The following is an 8,955-nucleotide window of genomic DNA, read 5'->3' as shown; positions in this document are numbered from 1 at the left end:
CCAAATGTGAGCTTCAGGACAGCCCCTAAAAATTAAAAAGCAAAGCAGCATTTTTTGCCTCCAAGTTCCAACAACCCCCTTCACATTCAGAATGTCCTCAATGTATTTGAGGAATCTCAGAGGGTAGCATTCACCATTTGTGCCTCAGTTGTTCCAGTCTCTAATGTGGACCTTCAGTCTCATTGACTCTAATGCTCCTGTGGCCCCTTTCCAAACCTCTCATCTTTGCCATGCTCTCTCATTCCAGCAGGACCTTGTTCTCAGGTTGATCTCTCCATCTCTACCTGCCAATGTGTACATATGAGATGTCACCTGGCTCTCTCTATATGTATATACTTCAGCAGGGTTCTTAGCCCCCCCATTCAATTGTAAGATGATGTCAGGCCTTCTACCAAGTCACTTAAAAGGAAACTGCCTGTCCATTGGGTCAGTTGTCAGTTACCACAGTGAGAGCTGTAACCACCTCTCTGAAACCTTTCAGAGCCCTTACCCCAACTCACCTCCAGTTGGTGCATGGGGCAGCGGTAAAAGTACTAGATAAGCAGGTAAAAGATTTGTATCCTAGCTTAATTTTGTCATTACTTGCTTTACGGCCCTCCCTAGCCATCCCTCAGGTGCTTCTTCCTTAAAAGAGGAGAGGCGCAAAGGCTTGAATTAGATTAGATGAAATGTATGGACGCTTCTCATGTTGACATTGTGTGCTTCTAATTCGATTCCACATTTGTCTCCTTGGGGCAGGAAGTGGATGGATTGGTTGGTGGTAGTGGAGGGTACACAGGGAAAGTCATATGTCAGCTTGAGAGGCAACAGCACAAATAGAAAAACATTGCAGAGTGGCTTTCAGAGAATTGAAATGGGTTTACCATGAGCAATAATAACATTAAGAAGCAGCCTTGAACTGTGAAAGGATGGTGTTTTAAAAAAATAGCACTCTTAAAAATATCATGAAGAAAATGTTTTCTAAAGTGTTTTTGTTATTGAGTTTGGACTACAAAAGCACTCAATTTAACATGAGAGACTCATAACCATGTCCTTGGGTGTGAGAGTTCACATCAGTCAGAGGGGATGGAAACTGCTAGAAGCCCAGGCAAAGCAGTGTCAGTTATCCATTAACCTAGAACAAGTGTCTCTCTAGATTTCTAGCCTTAAGTAAGATTACTGTAATTTCTTCTTTTCTCTAGGGTGAAAATTTGGGAGAAATTTAAAGGTTATACATAAACGTAAATCCTACAGGCTTAAATTAAGGTAGTTGTTGCAGTTTACTTTCATATTTCAAAATCAAATTTCAGCTTCAGCCCAGACTCACAAAGTAGAAATGTCAGACTTTTTACTGTGGTCTTATATAAAATCTACAACTTTCTCTTAAAGAGGAAAAAATAAAACCCAACCTTTATACCTTATCTCCTGAATAGACTACAAAAGCAGCATTGGTCTATCTCTCAGTATGCCTTGTATGTAAATTTTAGGATTACATACATTCAGAATGAGAAGGAACCTCAGAGTCAGCTAGTGCAGCTCTCCTCTCTCTTCATTCCGGATCAGAATTTCTCTGAACAGTCTCCCTGACAGGTAAACTTAGCCAGCCCTCTATTAGAACTTGCTAATTGGCAGGGTGGTCCAGAGATGGAGCAATGATGACCTCCTGAGAGCATTCATTACTGGACCACACTGCCAGTTAGAAAGTTCTTCCTTTTGCTAGCTAAATTCTGCATCCCTGAAATTTCTAACCACTTAAGCAAACAAACCAAACATCACGTATTCCAAAATTATATTTCCACGATTTATGATTTCTTCTTAAAGGAATGATTCACAAACTGGGAACTTCCTATAGAATAGTAAATTTATCTGGGATGAGAAGTACATGAAGACTAGTAAGACTGATAATTTTTAAAATCCTCGCAATTATTTTATAAAGAGTGCTCCCACATTAACCATCTCATTTAGTTCTCAACACCAGTCTAGGATGTTGACTTATTACAAATGAAGAAACAAACTCAGAGAGGTAAGGTAATGTGGCTGAACTGGTCCTTAAGCCCATATTTCTGACTCCACATTCAACCCTACCCTCATTGTACTACTCACTCATGCAGCATTCTTCATGAATGTTACCAGTTTCCAGGCTCATGACATAAATACGGAAAACAGCTGCAATCTACGCGGAGGTCAGTCGAATAAAAATGGCAGGCAAGTCAGCAAATTATTGCAGAACAATTAAGCACTGAAATTCTAGGTGGGAACAAAATACTTCAGAAAAACAGAGAAAGGAGCAACAAATTACCTCGTGGAAATGGGGAAGGCTTCATGGGAAATAATGTTTAACTTAGATTTAGACATTTAACTCTACTTGGAGTGTAGAGATTTCTGTGTAGACAGACAAAATGGTTATATGAGAGACAGAAGAAACTGCACAAAGCAAGACAAGTATGTAAACAGCCATGACATCTTTAAGGTAGAGTGAGGTACCTTTTGTGGCTGAAGTACAGAGTGTGTGAGAGTGTAACACAGATGACATTGGAGAAGAGGTAGAGGTGAGCCTAGGGACACCGGGTGCTACGATATAGCCAAGAATGGGACAGAGTCAGGAAGGGTAAGGGCAACTAATATATCCAAAGAGCATCTTATCTTTAGAAAGATCATTCCAGCAACAGTAAGAGAATAAATGATAGAGCCAGAGGCTGCTAAGGGATGGCAATTTTTGAGGTTGTTGCAGTACCACTGGAAAAAAGAAAGGAAAAATCCATCAGTAGATAAAGGGATAAACAAAATCTTATACATACACATAGAATACTATTCAGCTATATAAAAAGGACAGCTAAATGATGATATCTCGTGGACACAAAAAGGGGAACAACACACACTGGGGCCTACTTGAGAGTGGAGAGTGGGAGGAGGGAGAGGATCAGAAAAAATAACAATTGGGTACTAGACTTAGTACCTGCATGATAAGACAATCTGTATAACAAACATTCGTGACACCAGTTTACCTGTGTAACAAAGCTGCACATGTATCCCTGAACCTCAAATAAAAGTTTTTTTTAAAAAGGAATGAATTTTTGATATATACTATAATGTGAATGGACCTTGAAAACATTACATTTAGTGAAATAAACCAGACAGAGAAAGGCAAATATTGAATAATTCTACTTACGTGAGGTCCCCAGAATAGGCAAATTCAGAGAGAGAGAAAGCAGAATAGAGGGCAGTGGAAGAGTAGGCAATGGGGAGAAATTGTTTAGTGGGTACAGAGTTTATGTTTAGGATGATGAAAAATTTGGGGTATAGATAGTGGTGATAGATATACAGCATTATGAATGTATTTAATGTCACTCAATTGTACAATTGAGTGTACATTTGGTTAAAATTATAAATGGTTAAAATTTATATATTTTACAATGGTTAAAATTATAAATATTATGTACATTTTACAACTGTTTAAAAAAGGATTGATAGATTAATACTGTACTAAAGCAAACACATCAAAATGTTAATTGTAGAATAAAAAATTATGGAAGGAAGAGCATGTAAGATTAATTTGGCTAAAGAACAGAATGTAAATGTTACAACTTTGACAACATAAACATGTAGTTGACAAAAGATAGAATTGAGAAGGCAAACATAGAAGTGTTAATATCTGTATTCTTACAAAGTAGGTAGTCAACAAATTGTTGAAAGTAGGTGGAGCAAGAAATAGAAATTTAAGTCTGTTACTGAAAATTACATATATAATCAATAAACTAATAATAACATAAATATCAAACACTGGGAGAAGAAGAAGGGAGGAAAGGTAGTCAACGTTAAATTTTCATCTTTCATAGTGGAGATTGTTCTTGGCTTGTTGAAGTCAGGATAAAAGGTATTATATCTACATAATATCAAAAGGAGTTGTGGAGGAATCCACCAGAACACCTAGGCAGACCATTCACAGAAGGTCATCCCTGGGTACCTGCAGGTATGGGGTAAGAAGAGAGAATATCATCAGCTGTACCACACTATTTGCAACAACATACTATTTTAACTTTTAAAAGTTAGTACAATTACAAAAAGATAACCTCCTTTGAATGAGGTCCTGAATTAGGACAGTAGCCGTGAAGGAGGGGAGAGGACTGGAGGAGGGGAGAAGGCTGCTAAAAGGCATTTGTGAAGTTAAATCTGCAGGACTTACTGACTCTGGGGGGATGGAGAGAATTAAGGATAATTCCCAGGCTTTAGATCTAAAAGTAGGTACTCTAATGTATTGAGATGTGGAAAGCAGGTTTGGTCTTGAAAGAAGAAGAAATTATGAGTTCAGATTTGAGCACGCTGACTTGGAGGTACCCATGGGATATCCCACTGGCATTGCCAGATAGTTTTTATATCTGTGAATCTGGAGCTTGATAAAGAGGTTAGGGCTATACACCTTCCTTATAATTACTGCTTGGGAAAAACACTAACTCTTCATAGGCCTAGTATTAGATCTATGGTTTTGTGTTGGGAATGGTGCTGATGCCCAGTGGTATAAGTCACTTTTGGAACAGTGAGCTACTTGAGACTTTATTTTGTGGAAGAAACTGGGAGAGTGAGAGGGTGGAGCCTCTCTTTGTCCAGCCATATTTCTGCAAACTGGTTTGGATCATATATGTTATAATAGAACTTGGGGAGGCAAAGACAGGGTGATGTGTCACCAGATTTCTCTTCAAGAAAAGGCCTGTTGCCCCAGCTTCATGTAGTTCTGTGGGGAGGCAGCCCTCAACTGTCAGCATAATCAGGGATTTCTTTACCCGCAGATCCACCTTGCCAGAGATCCCACCCTTCCAAGAGCAGTCCACATCCAGTGAATAATAAGTATAAAAACATGGCCATTTCAGCCTAACATGAGTTTATTCCAATGGGCCATTTTAGCTCCAGAGCTTCCTGTGGGTTTGACCAAGGTTGCTCTCAGGCCTGCATTGCAGCTAAATTATCCCCTCTGCCCAATCCTTCCCTCCCACTGGTATAGATCCAAGGTCACTACATAAAAGCATCCTGCAATCCAAACTCCAGTTTAAGAGTCCATGATAGGGGTTAAATGGCCAAGCAAGCTCCTTTGACTTTGCCTATTTATAGTACTTGCTATAATCCCATACTATGAAGACTAGATTGCTGCAGACAGACCCTAACTGAAGCACAACCCTCTGCATTTTCCATATATACTGGTGAGTAGCTAATGGCTATTTTCTGTTTTACAAGATAGAGTGAAAACCGGCTTCAAACAATCCAGCTGGACAAGTAACAAAAAGACTATCATGTGTTCAGCAAGTAACTCCATCCAACCTGCCCCAAAGACCCCCATAGCCAAAGCCATTAAACTTCATGTGTTTTATATTCTCCCTCCTGCAACCCTGAAGTCTTTGCTGACATTTCAAGCCTGGTAATAATCAACGTCCCCTACCCATGTTTCTGAATTCTCAGCGAAATTCATGGCTGTCTCATTTTCTGAATCAGATGTCCTAATTAACTAATCCATTCCAAATAGCCTTGCTTCTGGATATAAAGGGGGAAGAAAAAATAAACATCTTTAAGTTTCAGGGACATAAAATTGTGCTGGAAAATGTTCCTTATGGAAACATCAGATGGTCACAGAAGGGGTGTTTTACAAATAAAAATAAATATATTTGGGACTTCTATGCAATGGCATGAATAAAATAACCATCATTGGAGAAAAATGTTCATTCAAAATTATTTAGGGGGATTTAATTTATTTGTTGTTTTGTTTTTTTTTGGTATGCTTTTGTCTTTCTGTATTTCCTGGACAACAAATTTTGAAGCCCAGTAAATGAAGCAAAATATATCTTGCATTCTACTCAAATTAATCTCAGGAACACACAGATTGTTTTCCAAGGGTAGAGATACATAAATCTTTACAAATAAAAGGGATTTCAAGTGAATCCATTTTTTAAAATGATAGTTGCCTGATTAACAGTAGTGAATGTTTATTGAGCACTTACTATGTGCCAGCCACTGTGTTAAATACTTTATATGTATTGTCTCATTTAATCCTCCCAGCCCACCTGAGATAGCTAGGGCCTCTGTACAATGTGAAAGATGCCTCCTACAGTTGCACAACATGGTAGCCCTCAGGTTAGGCATCATTTTCCCTTTCTCAGATAAAGAAATGGAGTCACAGAATGATTCGGCACCTTGCCACCAACCCACACAGTTGGTGCATAATACTGACAGGTCTCAGACCAAGCTCATTTGGCCAACTCCGTGGTTCTTACTACATTACAGAGTACCAGCTACTCTGTTTTAAGGTGTAACAATTAATTGTGGTAGGAGAGTGTCATCCTCATTACCATGCCTTCCTTGATCTTTATTCTAGGTGTTCCCTTGGCCTACACCATTCCTTTGCACATCTCTGCCTACTGAAATCACATGGATCCTTTAAGGCTCACCTCAAGTATCTGTAAAATTTTCCCTGGACCATTCCTTTCTCTAGCAGAATTAATCATATCCTCCCTTTGACTTAACAATATTCTGTGCCTGGATGTTTTGTGTTTTTTCAAGATGGGATAGTAACAGCATTCAAAAATGTTTCATGACTACAACTCCAGTATTCGTAACATTGAGTCGAGGAGATATATTTCTCTTATTCTTTGAAACAGGATGGAGCATTTTTCTCTCCCCACTACCCACCACTCCTCACTTTATTCCTTTTTTAAAAAAAATTTCTCAGCCTCTAAAGGTGATGATTAAATTTGTTTATACCTATTATAGTATTTTCCATGTTGAAATGTAACTCACCTATCTGTCTTTCTTTTTAGGACTCTTAAGTTCCTCAAGAGCAGGGATAGATGAATCTGTATCCCCTATCCTTGGCACCTACCACTGTCTCTAGCACATAAGTGCTCAATAAATGTTCTTTGCATGAACAAACATCCTCATGCAAGACACATGGGGGTATTTCTGTGACCTGCTAAGCTTGTCTGCTGGGTGTGGATTTTTATGTCTTAGTTCAGGGAGAGAAAAAAATGCTTATCAACTGTACTAACCTATAGGATATAATTCAGTGTGTATTTATTGAAGTTAAGTCAAGTGTTACTGAAAGAATAATTTGTTAAGCCATTTAAAAATGGCTATACTGATTTACAAAGCTTTCTATTTTAGCTCTTTCATTTGTGTTGTGATTGAAGAAAAGTTTCCTTTCAGAAAGAAAACACCATGAACTTAAATAAAATGTACCATAAGGTCTGTATTGGTACAATGATAAATTTTGCATCATAAATTGTACAATACTATAGTTAAAGATATGCATTCTAATCTATCTTGGAGCAGATGGTATATGATATAGTAAATCATCACATAAAGAAATCCAAATGTAGTCTAAATGCTTTTATGTTTCTCTTATATTAAAATGTATATAAAATTAGAACATTAAATCAATGTAATTTTATCCTTACATGTTAAATTGGATTTGGGAGAGATAGACTGTTAACATCTACACTGACATACTCTAAATGCACCAAGTTCATTCATCTAAATGGAGCAGGAAGCAAGCACAAAATTCTTATAATAGTCAAAGCTGATGACATAACACCAATACCTAAAAGGCCCCAACACAGAACATTTTCATTCTTGTTTTATGCAATCATATCAAACTGGTAACCTGGTCCCCAAGCCTACTCTACATCATAAGCAGCAAATGTGAAAATATAAATTCTAAAAACAAAACAAAATTGAGACATATTAGCATGGAGGCAGTCATTGCAGACATAAATGGCTCTACTCTATCTCAACAGTCCTGCGTTTTATGCTGGCTGACACAATAAGTGATCTTCATATTGGGAAGCCAGAATCATCAAATTTATTCACATATCAAAACATCACACTGCACACCTTACATATACAATTTTTGTTTGTCAATTATACCTCAATAAACCTGGAAAAAATATATTCAGTATGTTTGAGGTTTAAAATGATGTGATAAATTAGTAAGTGTTCTAGTCAGTAAAGAACAAATTAAATATAACTCAGAACTATTTGAAAAATTCAGATGTTCAGAACTTAGAGTTCACATAGTGGAGGTTTTATTCCTTTAGGATATTCTATTATGAAGAATGTAAAACCTATTATCGCTAATAATTTTTTTTACTTAAAGGCAGACTTTCTAATGCCGATATTATTGTCTTTTCCAATTTAGGTTCTATGTAAACATCACTAATTTTTAAGTTAGTTCATCTCCTGACTTTACCTAACTTGAGGTATAACACAACTTATCTCAAAACCACTCACGTGAGTCAGACCATCATCCTGCAGAGACTTTCAGATGAGGACATATGGTGCATTCCTGAAAATAAAAGGGATGATCTGATTATTATTTTTCCTCTCCACGTTTCCCCAATCTTCACATTTGGTTTAATAATCAATACAAAGAATTGCAATTTCTATAATATATGTTGTTACCAAATAATATCCATAGCACCTTAACTGGAATTATTCACAGCTGGCAAGACTTCAGGTGTCATCAGACACATTTTCTCTTCATACCTTACAAACATTAAGAATACAAGAAAGGCCACATCCTTTAGAATCATGAAAACTCTAACTTACCAGAGTACTATTCACTGTTTCCAGTGTGTTATTTTACCTTCTGACAAGTTTTATAAAGGAGAAGGGAATAAAACGAACTTACATTACATACAAGATGTTGCCTACATAGATGCCAGAAAGGGAAGCAAATGAACAGCTAGAACATATGGCAGTGAGCTGACAGCATAAAGAAACTAGTTCTGCATGAGCAACAAGAAACATCTTGAAATGTTCAAGACATATGTGTTTTTAGGAAGAAGACTGAAGTGTTTCATAATAAAAACAGGACAAAGTGAACCATGAGTGCTGAATAAAGTTTTAATTAAAAAAGGGTTTTTAGCCTTCAATGTGAATATACAATATGCTTCACAGATGGATTTTATATATAAGTCTTATCCAAACCAAAAAAGT

At 37.2% G+C, this 8,955-nt stretch overlaps 1 long non-coding RNA gene across 1 annotated transcript; it reads right to left on the bottom strand.

Moving 5' to 3' along the window:
* Nucleotides 1–3,665: 3,665 nt before the first annotated feature.
* Nucleotides 3,666–8,521, bottom strand: LOC134738733 (uncharacterized). The gene is made up of 2 exons (XR_010124699.1): nucleotides 8,248–8,521; nucleotides 3,666–3,943 (listed from the first exon to the last, which is right to left on the bottom strand). It is a non-coding gene; the product is annotated as an uncharacterized LOC134738733 (long non-coding RNA).
* Between the last annotated feature and the right edge of the window lie 434 nt (nucleotides 8,522–8,955).

This window comes from Pongo pygmaeus, chromosome 1, assembly GCF_028885625.2.
Source record: "Pongo pygmaeus isolate AG05252 chromosome 1, NHGRI_mPonPyg2-v2.0_pri, whole genome shotgun sequence".
Taxonomy (NCBI): domain Eukaryota; kingdom Metazoa; phylum Chordata; class Mammalia; order Primates; family Hominidae; genus Pongo; species Pongo pygmaeus.
This window is presented reverse-complemented; position numbering and strand designations above follow the sequence as displayed.